Raw genomic sequence first — 12,115 nt, 5'->3', positions numbered from 1 at the left:
ACATGGGCGTCGCTGGCTGGGCCAGCATTTATTGCCCATCCCTGGTTGCCCGAGGGCAGTTGAGAGTCAACCACATTGCTGTGGCTCTGGAGTCACATGTAGGCCAGACCGGGGAAGGACGGCAGATTTCCTTCCCTAAAGAACATTAGTGAACCAGATGGGTTTTTCCAACAATCGACAATGGTTTCATCAGTAGATTCTTAATTCCAGATTTTCTTTATTAAATCTGACGTGGCGGGCTTCGAACCAGGGTCCCCAGAACATTAGCTGAGTTTCTGGATTAATAGTCTAGCGATAATACCTCCCCTGGGGCTGGGGCTTTTTCCCCTGGAGCGTAGGCGACTTAGGGGTGATCTTATAGAGGTCTGTAAAATAATGAAGGGCATAGATCAGTTAGATAGTCAACATCTTGTCCCAAAGGTGGCGGAGTCTAAAACTAAAGCGCGTAGGTTTAAGGGGAGAGATACAGAAGGGTCCAGAGGGACAATTTTTCACACAGAGGGTGGTGAGTGTCTGGAACTAGCTGCCAGAGGCGGGTACAATTTTGCCTTTTAAAAACCATTTAGACAGTTACATGGGTAAAATGGGTATAGAGGGATATGGGCCAAACGTGGGTAATTGGGACTAGCTTAGTGGTTAAGAAAAAGGAGGCATGGACAAGTTGGGCCGAAGGGCCTGTTTCCATGGTGCAAATCTCTATGAATCCCTACAGTACAGAAGGAGGCCATTCGGCCCATTATGTCTGCACTAACTCTCCAAAAGATCATCCTACCCAGGCCCTCCACTCTACATAATCCCCATAACCTCGTGTATTTAGTGTGGCTAATTCACCTATCCTGCAGACCTTTGGACTGTGGAAGGAAACTAGAACACCTTCACGCTGTCATGGGGGCTGAAATGTTCCCGTCTCGCCCGCCGTGGGAATCGTAGCGGGCGAGTCAGAAAATTTAGCGGGCCATTTAAAGTTCTGTTGAGCTTGGATGGGAATTCCCAGTCTTGGGGTGCACGCAGCTGGAGAATCGTGTCAGATGAGAATGTGCAAACTCCACACAATCGGCCAAGGCCAGAATCGAAGCCTGGTCCTTGGCGTTGTGAGGCAGCAGTACCAGCCACTGTGCCACCATTATGTTCATTCATTTTGTGTTCGCACACACGAACAAATGAATTTCATACTTCCAAATAAGGGAGGGATTAATAGGTCAGAGTAAGTTGTGTATTTTATTACAGCTGCTTGAACAGTAGAGGTTTAATGGAGTGGATTAGATTCTTGAATCCTCCTGAATCTGGTGCCATGCTGTAAGAGGACATTGGTGACCATGAACTTCCATTGGATCGGCCCATTATTATGGTTCTGCTGCAGTGGTTTTCCATTGCTTTCTGCAGTATAGCTGCCCAGGAATCTATCCCGCTCTTCACCCATTGCTATCAGATGTCCTGAAGGATTTACAGGCTGATAGTCATCTTGTTTGGCCACGTTATGAATTCAGCTTCCATGGCCATCAAGTCCAGAAGTGGGACTTGGAACCCAGAGCTTCTGGTCAGGGGATGGGGGTGTTAACCACTGCGCCGCAACTCTCGCCTTGCCTCGCTTAGGAAAATGGCTGGGAGAGCCACTTTTGCCAGAGGGGGCTGGAGAAACACAGCCAAAAGCAACCCGGGAGCCACTAATGTCAGCTTACATTGTCGCCGGAATTCTACTGCCTCGTCCACCTGGGGTTGGGCGAGGGGCGGACAACGGAAAAGTTCATTGACCTCAGGTGGGAATTTCCGGTCTTGCTCGAGCTAGACTGTAAAATCCCGCCCTGTGTATTTCTAATTCACATTGTCCTAAAATATGAACAATTTACATGATGTCCTTTAGGGAAGGAAATCTGCCGTCCTTACCCGGTCTGGCCTACATGTGATTCCAGAGCCACAGCAAATGTGGTTGACTCTCAACTGCCCTCCGAAATGGCCCAGCAAGTCAGTCAGTTCAAGGGCAACTAGGGATGGGCAATAAATGCTAGCCAGCCAGCGACGCCCATGTCCCATGAATGAATAAAAAAAGCAACTGGACAGCTTCTGCCTCCACTGCCTGAGATAAATGGTTAGGAGCTCCTGGCAGGAAATGGTGTTGAATATGGAAGTACGTCAGTGTGCAGGGATCCCCAGCATGTTTGCTCTCTTGAGACAGCGGCGACTCCAATGGCTGGGTCATGTGGCCTGAGTGGATAATGGCCACATCCCAGAGGCATGCCCTTTGGTCAGCTTGCTATCATCACAAGACCAAAAGGTCACCCATGTGCGATTCAAGGATGCCTGCAAGCAAGACCTCAAGTTGACCAGGAACGGGAGTCGATGCTTGGGAGGTCCTTGCAGAACACAATGCCCGGGGATAAGCAATCAGGAAGAGCGTGGACAAAGCAGAGAACATAAGAGATGACCAGAGAAATAGGGAGCCCATGGGAAAGAAAAAAACTTCAGCTGACCTCGGCCCAACTCTGTTCCTCCGTGCCAGCTGCAGATGGCATTGCCACTCACGCGTTGGCCTCTGCAGCCACAACAGATGATGCTTGTACACCCCAGACACAACCCAGCATCCCCAGAGATGGATGAATGCCTAAGCAAGATGAATGGATGAATGACTAAGCTCAGTGTATGGTTCTGGAAGGCTCAATATGTAACGTGCTGTGTGTTTGTGATGTGTCAGTTGCCTCACTCCAAAAGATCAAGTTAGCTAACTTCTTGATTTTGATCGAGTTATTTTTAAGTTGGACCTGAATGTATTCGGGGTAAAGGATATAATGTTATATCTGCTCTTTGTGTTATCGATCCCCTTGGAAACAGGGAATAGCTCCCTAGTTACAGGGCTAGCTTTTTACACGTTTCATCGAATGATACAGTACTGATGAGGTAGGCCATTCGGTCCATCGTGCTTGTGCTAGCCCCTTGTCAGAGCAATCAAATTAATCTCACTCTTCTGTTCTTCTCTGTTCTTGCACAATTTTTCCCTTCAAGTCTCTTTTGAAAGAGATTGTTGAATTTGCTTCCACCAACATGGCAAATCACAATTCAGTTTGTTTTAAACAAAATTCTGGTTCTTTTTCTAAACACCATGATTCTGTGTCCTCTGCTTACTGATCCTTCTGCCCCTTATTTACTTTATCGTGGGATGGCACAGTGGTTAGCACTGCTGCCTCACAGCGCCACGGACCCGGGTTTGATTCCCGGCTTGGGTCACTGTCTGGGTGGAGTTTGCACATTCTCCCCGTGTCTGCATGGGTTTCCTCCGGGTACTCCGGTTTCTTCCCACATGCCAGAGATGTGCGGGTCAAGTGGATTGGCCCTAATAATAAAAGAATTGCCCCTTAGTGTCGGGGGATTAGCAGGGTAAATAGAATCATAGAAACCCGACAGTGCAGAAGGAGGCCATTCGGCCCATCGAGGCTGCACTGACAACAATCCCACCCCAGCCCCTCTCCTCACAACCCCACTCTGCTAATCTCTCTAACCGACACATTCCGGGACACGAAGGGGCAATTTTGCATGGCCAATCAGCCTAACCCGCATGTCTTTGGGCTTTTGAAATACGTGGTGTTGTGGGGATAGGGCGTGGGTGGGATTGTCGGTGCAGGCTCAATGAGCCACATGGCCGCCTCCTCTACTATAGGGATTCTATGATTTGGTCAAACCCCCTCTCAACTTTCCCTCAAAGAAAAACAGCCTCAAATCTGCTGTTCCAGTTCAGTGTTCGAATGGACAATCAGAATGTTGATGAGCTATCTCACTGTTTCCAAAATGGAAAACAGACATGATCAAGCTTTGGAGTAAAAGTCCATTTCTCCTTTTGTTTCCATGTTTCCTGAACTGACTGATTATTAAGATTTTCAACGATTCTTCTTCATAGAAATCATAGAAACCCTACAGTGCAGAAGGAGGCCATTCGGCCCATCGAGTCTGCACCGACCACAGGCCCTACCCCCACATATTTTTACCCACTAATCCCTCTAACCTACGCATCTCAGGACTCTAAGGGGCAATTTTTTTTTTAACCTGGCCAATCAACCTAACCCGCACATCTTTGGACTGTGGGAGGAAACCGGAGCACCCGGAGGAAACCCACGCAGACACGAGGAGAATGTGCAAACTCCACACAGACAGTGGCCCGAGCCGGGAATCGAACCCAGGACCCTGGAGCTGTGAAGCAGCAGTGCTAACCACTGTGCTACCGTGTAGCCCTTCAGCGGCAAAGCCATTGTCAAGATTGAAGCTGTGATCCCATCCCTAGATAACTTCCTGTATCACCCCCGCACACTCCAGTAATGCTGGAATGCTCCAGTAATGGTGAGCAGTGCAAGCTGCTTGAATGAACAAAGAACAAAGAAAATTACAGCACAGGAACAGGCCCTTCGGCTCTCCAGGCCTGCACCGACCACGCTGCCCAACTGAAATAATACCCCTTGCCCTTCCAAGGTCCAGATCCCTCTATTCCCATCCTATACATGTATTTGTCAAGACGCCCCTTAAAAGTCACTATCGTATCTGCTTCCACTACCTCCCCCGGCAGCGAGTTCCAGGCAGCCATCACCCTCTGTGTACAAAACGTGCCTCGTACATCTCCTTTAAACCTTGCCCCTCGCACCTTAAACCTGTGCCCTCCTAATAATTGACTCTTCCGCCCTGGGAAAAAGCTTCTGGCTATCCACTCTGTCCATGCCCCTCATAATCTTGTAGACTTCTATCAGGTCGCCCCTCCCATAGGGAAACAATATTCTCTAAATTCCGTGGAAGGCTTCTGATATCTGCGTTGAGATGGGTGAGATATTTCTCAGTGAATTGTTTCCATTCCACTCAGAGTAAGGACACAGTAAGGGTTCGTTAGTCTTCGAGCATATTCAATAATAATAGTTGCGAGTTCAGCACGGTACACTGCCATTAAGGTCTTCCCTCTGAACTGTGTACTCCACCATTTGAGACCGCCGTATCCTCTTACTGCTTTACGTTTGAACAATTGGGAGGACTCTGAGTCAGAAGGCTGTGGGTTTAGACAGAGAGATGAGCACAAAATCTAGGCTATCCCTGTAGTGCAGCACTGCAAGACTGCAGCACTGCAAGACTGCTGCACTGTCAGAGATCTTGTGTTTTGGTTGGGATGTTAAACTGCCTGCCGTCTCAGGTTTGCGCATGTCACTTCTTGGCCTTTTGGCTAAGATCAAACATCAGATCCAGCCCAGCATGGGGCGCAATGCTTCATCTTGTCAGCTTGGATCTTGCTTGTCTCTCTTGTGGGGACCTTGAATTGGATTCAATTGGATTTTGAATTTGGTTTTGGGAGGGAGCAAGGAATGGATTCGGGTTTTCGCAGTCCACTCTGAGCACTGGCTTTGTAACTTTTAAGATTGGAGTAAAAGAAATAAGGCGTTATTTCAAAGAACAGTCGGTGAGTTCCCCTGGAGGCTCTGGCCAATATTTATCTTTCAGTCAACAGTTTTAAAAACATGTAATGTAAGGGCAGCATGGTGGCACAGTGGTTAGCACTGCTGCCTCACAGCACCAGGGACCCAGGTTCGATTCCTGACTTGGGTCACTGTCTGTGTGGAGCTTGCACGTTCTCCCCATGTCTGCGTGGGTTTCCTCCGGGTGCTCCAGTTTCCTCCCACAGTCCGAAAGACATGCTGGTTAGGGTGAATTGGCCGTGCGAAATTTTCCCTCAGGGTACCCAAACAGGCGCCGGAGTGTGGCGACTAGGGGATTTTCACAGTAACTTCATTGCAGTGTGAATGTAAGCCTACTTGTGTCCGATAAATAAACTTTAATGTGGTCATTGTCACATTGCTGATGGTGGGAGCTTGCTGTGCACAAATAGGTTGCCACATTTCCTATAGTACAACGGTGACTGCATTGCAAAAAGTAACATCATTGGCTCTAAGGGGCTTTGGGATGTGTTGAGGGTCTGTGGCTGTAATGCTAATGCAGTATGTTCCACATGTGGCCTGTAGCCACTTAACCCCATGGTCTGTTCTTCCTCAAAAAAAAATTCCCTTTGGGCACACTTCACTGCAGCCAGCTGACAATGTGAGTCCTTGATATCCAAGAGATCTTTCATCACTCCTCTTGCAGCTTCCTTGGGTGCAGAGCACAAGAAGCATCTTTACAGATGCTGACAGCATTGTGTTTGTTCTTTCATGGGGGCGTGAGCATCACTGGCCAGTCCAGCATTTTTTTATTGCCCATCTCTAATTGCCCTTGAGAAGGTGGTGGTGAGCTGCCTTCTTGAACCATTTCAGCCCATATATTGTAGGAACACCTACAGTGCTGTTAGGGAGGGAATTCCAGGATTTCCACCCAGCGACAGTGAAGGATATGTTTCCAAGGTGAATGACTTGGAGGGAACTTACAGGTGGTGGTGTTCCCAGTTATCTGCTGCCCTTATCCTTCAAAGTGGTAGAGGATGAAGACGGCTTGGATTGCGGATGTGGTTCCTATTTTCAAGAAGGGGAATAGGGATAGCCCAGGAAATTACCGACCGGTGGAGAAGATCCTGAGGGACAGGATATATGAGCATTTGGAGAGGTTTAGTATGCTCAAGAATACTCAGCATGGCTTTGTCACAGGCAGATCGTGCCTTACGAGCCTGGTGGAGTTCTTCGAAAATGTGACTAAACACATTGACGAAGGGAAAGCGGTAGATGTGGTTTATATGGATTTTAGCAAGGCGTTCGATAAGGTCCCCCATGCAAGGCTTCTAGAAAAAGTGAGAGGGCATGGGATCCAAGGGGCTGCTGCCCTGTGGATCCAGAACTGGCTTGCCCAAAGGAGGCAGAGAGTGTGTATAGATGGGTCTTTTTCTAAATGGAGGTCGGTCACCAGTGGTGTGCCCAGGGATCTGTTCTGGGACCCTTGCTGTTTGTCATTTTCATAAATGACCTGGATGAGGAAGTGGAGGGATGGATTGGTAAGTTTGCCGACGACACGAAGGTTGGTGGGGTTGTGGATAGTCTGGAGGGATGTCAGAAGTTACAGAGGGACATAGATAGGATGCAAGACTGGGCGGAGAAGTGGCAGATGGACTTCAACCCAGATAAATGTGTAGTGGTCCATTTTGGTAGGTCAAATGGGATGAAGGAGTACAATATTAAGGGAAAGACTCTTAGTACTGTGGAGGATCAGAAGGACCTTGGGGTCCGGGTCCACAGGACTCTAAAATTGGCCCCACAGGTGGAGGAGGTGGTTAAGAAGGCGTATGGTGTGCTGGCCTTTAACAATCGAGGGATTGAGTTTAGGAGTCCGGGGATAATGATGCAGCTATATAAGACCCTCGTCAGACCCCACTTGGAGTACTGTGCTCAGTTCTGGTCGCCTCACTATAGGAAGGATGTGGAAAAGATTGAAAGGGTGCAGAGGAGATTTACAAGGATATTGCCTGGATTGAGTGGCATGCCTTATGAGGATAGGCTGAGGGACCTCGGTCTTTTCTCCTTGGAGAGACATAGGATGAGAGGAGACCTAATAGAGGTATATAAGATGTTGAGAGGCACAGATCGTGTGGACTCTCAGAGGCTTTTTCCCAGGGTGGAAATGTCTGCTACAAGAGGACACAGGTTTAAGGTGCTGGGGGGTAGGTACAGGGGAAATGTTAGGAGGAAGTTTTTCACACAGAGGGTGGTGGGCGAGTGGAATCGGCTGCCGTCAGTGGTGGTGGAGGCAAACTCAGTAGGGTCTTTTAAGAAACTCCTGGATGAGTACATGGGACTTAATAGGATGGAGGGTTATAGGTAGGCCTAAAAGGTAGGGATATGTTCGGCACAACTTGTGGGGCCGAAGGGCCTGTTTTGTGCTGTAGTTTTTCTATGTTTCTATTTTCTATGAAGGTGCTGTCAAGGGAGTCCCGTTGAGTTGCAGCAGTGCATCTTGTAGACGGTACTCACTGCTGCCACAGTGTGTCGGTGGTGGAGGGAGTGAATGTTGGAGATGTTGGCTGGGGTGCCAATCAAGCAGGTTGCTCTGTTTATAGATTGAATGGTGGATGATGGTTGCCCACTCTCCGGGGTACACCTGGAGTCTTTTGGAATTAAAAATTAATCCTAAGGGACTGCTGAAAACAACATGAAAAATAATAGAGACAAGAGAGTAACATGTGTTTCCTAAAATGTTTTCTTTGAATACTTAAATTCTAATAATATTGAGCTTGGGAATAAAGACTGTTTGATGGTGAAGAATTGCCCAGTTCGGTATTGAGTTTTCTATGCTTTCTGATTGGTGTGGGGTGATGGCGGACCAAGTGGACAAACATGTCAGGCATCCAGTAACGGGAGTGTTGGGGGTGGGGGGGTGGTTGGTGGTCAGAGGCCGTGTGAAGGAACCTGTGTAAACAGAGTTGGAAACTCAAACGGTGAATGAGGTGTGCGACGTTAAAAGTGCACTCACTTATTAAGAGAACTGCAGCCTCTTTGGTGAGTCTTAGACATAGAACATAGAACAGTACAGCACAGAACAGGCCCTTCGGCCCACGATGTTGTGCCGAGCTTTGTCTGAAACCCAGATCAAGCTATTTCCTCCCTATCATCCCGAAGTACTCCATGTGCCTATCCAATAGCTTCTTAAATGTTCCTAAAGTTTCTGACTCCACTATCCCTGCAGGCAGTCCATTCCACACCCCAACCACTCTCTGAGTAAAAAACCTACCTCGGACATCCTTCCTATATCTCCCACCATGAACCCTATAGTTATGCCCCCTAGTTACCGCTCCATTCACCCGAGGAAATAGTCTTGTTGGGCAAAGAGGCTAATGGTTTCCAAAGCTTTGTCCAGAGAGCATAGGTTTAAGGTGAGAGGGGAGAGTTAGAAAAGGATCCAGAGGGGCAATTTTTTTCACACAGAGGGTGGTGAGTGTCTGGAACGAGCTGCCAGAGGTAGTAGTAGAGGCGGGTACAATTTTGTCTTTTAAAAAGCATTATATGGGTAAGATGGGTATAGAGAGATATGGGCCAATTGGGACTAGCTTAATGGTAAAAATTGGCTGGCATGGACAGGTTGGGCTGAAGGGCCTGTTTCCATGCTGTAAACCTCTATGATTCGAGGTTATTGGTATATGCACATTTATGACCTGACCCGCACGGTGGCACAGTGGTTAGCACTGCTACCTCACAGCGCCAGGGACCCAGGTTCAATTCCATCCTCGGATGTCTGTCTATGTTCACACATTCTCCCCGTGTCTGCGTGGGTTTCCTCCGGGTGCTCCGGTTTCCTCCCACATTCCAAAGATGTGCACATTAGGTGGCCGTGCTAAATTGCCCCTTAGTGTAAGCGGGATGAGCAGAGCAAGTACATGGGGTTAGGGAGATGGGTGGGCCTGGGTGGGATTGTGGTCGGTGCGGACACGATGGGCTGAATGGCCTCCTTCTGCACTGTAGGGACTCTATGATTCTATGATCTATGACCCACACCCATCCTCCAGCCCCTGAGGCTCCTGGCAGAATCGCTATGTCTTCTGTTTCGAGATAACTCTCCTGTGAGATGCCTTTGCGTTTTGCTGTGTTGAAGGTGCTATGTAAAGGCAAGTTGTTGTTGTAGACACACACTTACTACAATATTACACTGTTAATTTAAAATAGAAATAAAAATTCAGAAGTGGATGGGCCAAAGCATGAGGGCATGTGGCTGGTCTTTTCAGAGGGCTGTCACAGGCTAGATGGGCCAAATGGCCTCCCCCTGTGCTGTGCAATTCTATGATTCTCAGAAGGAAAATTAGGGCGACATTAGGGTTGGCATTCGGGGTGGTGTTACCAATCCTTCCGGATTGTCCTGGAGGTTCCTGGATTTACAGATTAATCCCCAAGACATTGCCGTGAGCCGTTCGGGAACAAAAATCTCAGGGACGTGCACAAAATGGTATCCTTGCTTTCTAATGTACTTTAGGGAAGGAAATCTGCCGTCCTTACCTGGTCTGGCCTACATGTGACTCCAGAGCCACAGCAATGTAGTTGACTCTCAACTGCCCTCCAAGGACAATGAGGGATGGGTAATAAATGCTGACCAGCCAGCAAACCAATGTTCCTCGAATGAACAAAATAAAAATTCCTGTGAACATTTTCATTTGTTAATTGTGAATTTTTTAAAAATTGGGAGGTTGGAAAGATAGCTTTTGATTGGAGACAGAAATACATATGATAACCAGAGTTGGCAACCTCACTGCTTACAGATAGTAAAACCCCGTCAATAATGAATGGAAGTGAAGATTCCTGTGATGTCCCTAGTTTCAGGATGGACCTTGACAAATCTACTGGAATTCTTTGAGGATGTAACTAGTAGTGTTGATCAGGGAGAACCAGTAGATGTGGTTTATTTAGACTTTCAGAAGGCTTTCGACAAGGTCTCGCGCAGCAGATTATTATATAAAGTTAAAACACATGTGATTGTGGGTAGTGTCTTGAGGTGGATAGAAAGCTGGTTAGCAGATTGGAAGCAAAGAGTTGGAATAAATGGGTCTTTTTCTGATTGGCTGGCAGTATCTAGTGGGGTGTCGCAGGGATCTGTGCTAGGACCCCAACTGTTCACAATGTATAATAATGTTTTTACCATTAAGCCAGTTGTCTGTATTTGGCCCATCTTACCCATATAACAGTCTAAATCTCCAAATTTGCAGATGATACAAAGTTGGGCGGGAGGGTGAGGTGTGAAGAGGATACAGAGATGCTTCAGCGTGATTTGGACAGGCTGAGTGTGAAGGAACGTGCATGGCAGATGCAGCAGAATGTGGATAAATGTGAGGTTATCCACTTCGGTAGCAGTAATAGGAAGACAGATTATTACTTGAATGGGTGTAAATTGAGAGAGGTGGATACTCAGCGAGACCTTGGTGTCCTCGTGCATCAGTTGCTGGAAGCAAGCGTGCAGGTACAGCAGGCAGTAAAGGAGGCAAACGGCATTTTGGCCTTCATAATAAGAGGATTTGGTTTTAGGAATCGGGATGTTTTACTGCAATTTTATAGGACGTTGGTGAGGCCACACTTGAGTATTATGTGCAGTTTTGGTGTCCTTATCTGAGGAAGGATGTCCTTGCTATTGAGGGAGCACAGCAAATGTTTACCAGGCTGATTCCTGGGATGGCAGGTCTGTCATATGAGGAGAGAATAAGTCAATTAGAATTATATTCATTGGAGTCTAGAAGAGTGAGAGGGGATTTCATAAAAACATATAAAATTCTAGCAGGACTAGACAGGGTGGATTCAGAAAGAATGTTCCCGATGGTGGGAGAGTCCAGAATTAGGGTTCCCTAGGGTCATGGTTTGAGGATTAAGTTTTTTAAGTTTACAGTTCATTCATTAGTGGCACAAGTAGGCTTATTTTAACACTGCAATGAAATTATTGTGAAATCCCCTAGTCGCCACACTCTGGCGCCTGTTCGGGTACACTGAGGGAGAATTTAGCATGGCCAATACACCTAACCGGCACGTCTTTTGGACTGTGGGAGGAAAACTGAGCACCCGGAGGAAACCTATGCAGACACGGGGAGAATGTTCAGACTCCACACAGACAGTGACTCAAGCCGGGAATCAAACCTGGGTCCCTGGTGCTGTGAGGCAGCAGTGCTAACCACTGTGCCGCCCACAGCAATTAGGGAGTAAACCTTTTGGGACTGAGGTGAGGAGAAATTTCTTCACCCAGAGAGTGGTTTACACTCCTGTGAAGTGAGCACCTTGGGATGTTTTTAAAAAATACCATACAAACACAAAATCAAAATACCGTGGGTGCTGGAAATAAGAACAAAAATAGCTGGAAAAACTCAGCAGGTCAGGCAGCATCTATGGAGAGAGAGAAACAGGAGTGAACATGTCAGGTTGATGATCTTTTATTTCATCCAGTTCTGGTGAAATGTCATCAGACTGAAACAGGAAGTTTACGGATGATTTTTCAGCCCCACTCACACAGTTGCAAATCTCGCTATGGCCGCAGACACTTGCCTGAGGGGCCATAATGTGATTTGCACTGGGGAGAACGAATTTGATTTATTTTATTGTCACATGTACTGGGATACAGCGAAAAGTATTGTTTCTTGCGCGCTATAAGGGGCTTTGAGACAAAACATGCCATTCATAGAGTACATAGGGGAAAAGGAAAGGACAGGGTGCAGAAT

The sequence above is a fragment of the Mustelus asterias genome, chromosome 25 (genome assembly GCF_964213995.1).
Source record: "Mustelus asterias chromosome 25, sMusAst1.hap1.1, whole genome shotgun sequence".
Taxonomy (NCBI): domain Eukaryota; kingdom Metazoa; phylum Chordata; class Chondrichthyes; order Carcharhiniformes; family Triakidae; genus Mustelus; species Mustelus asterias.
Note: the sequence above shows the minus strand (reverse complement) of the source record.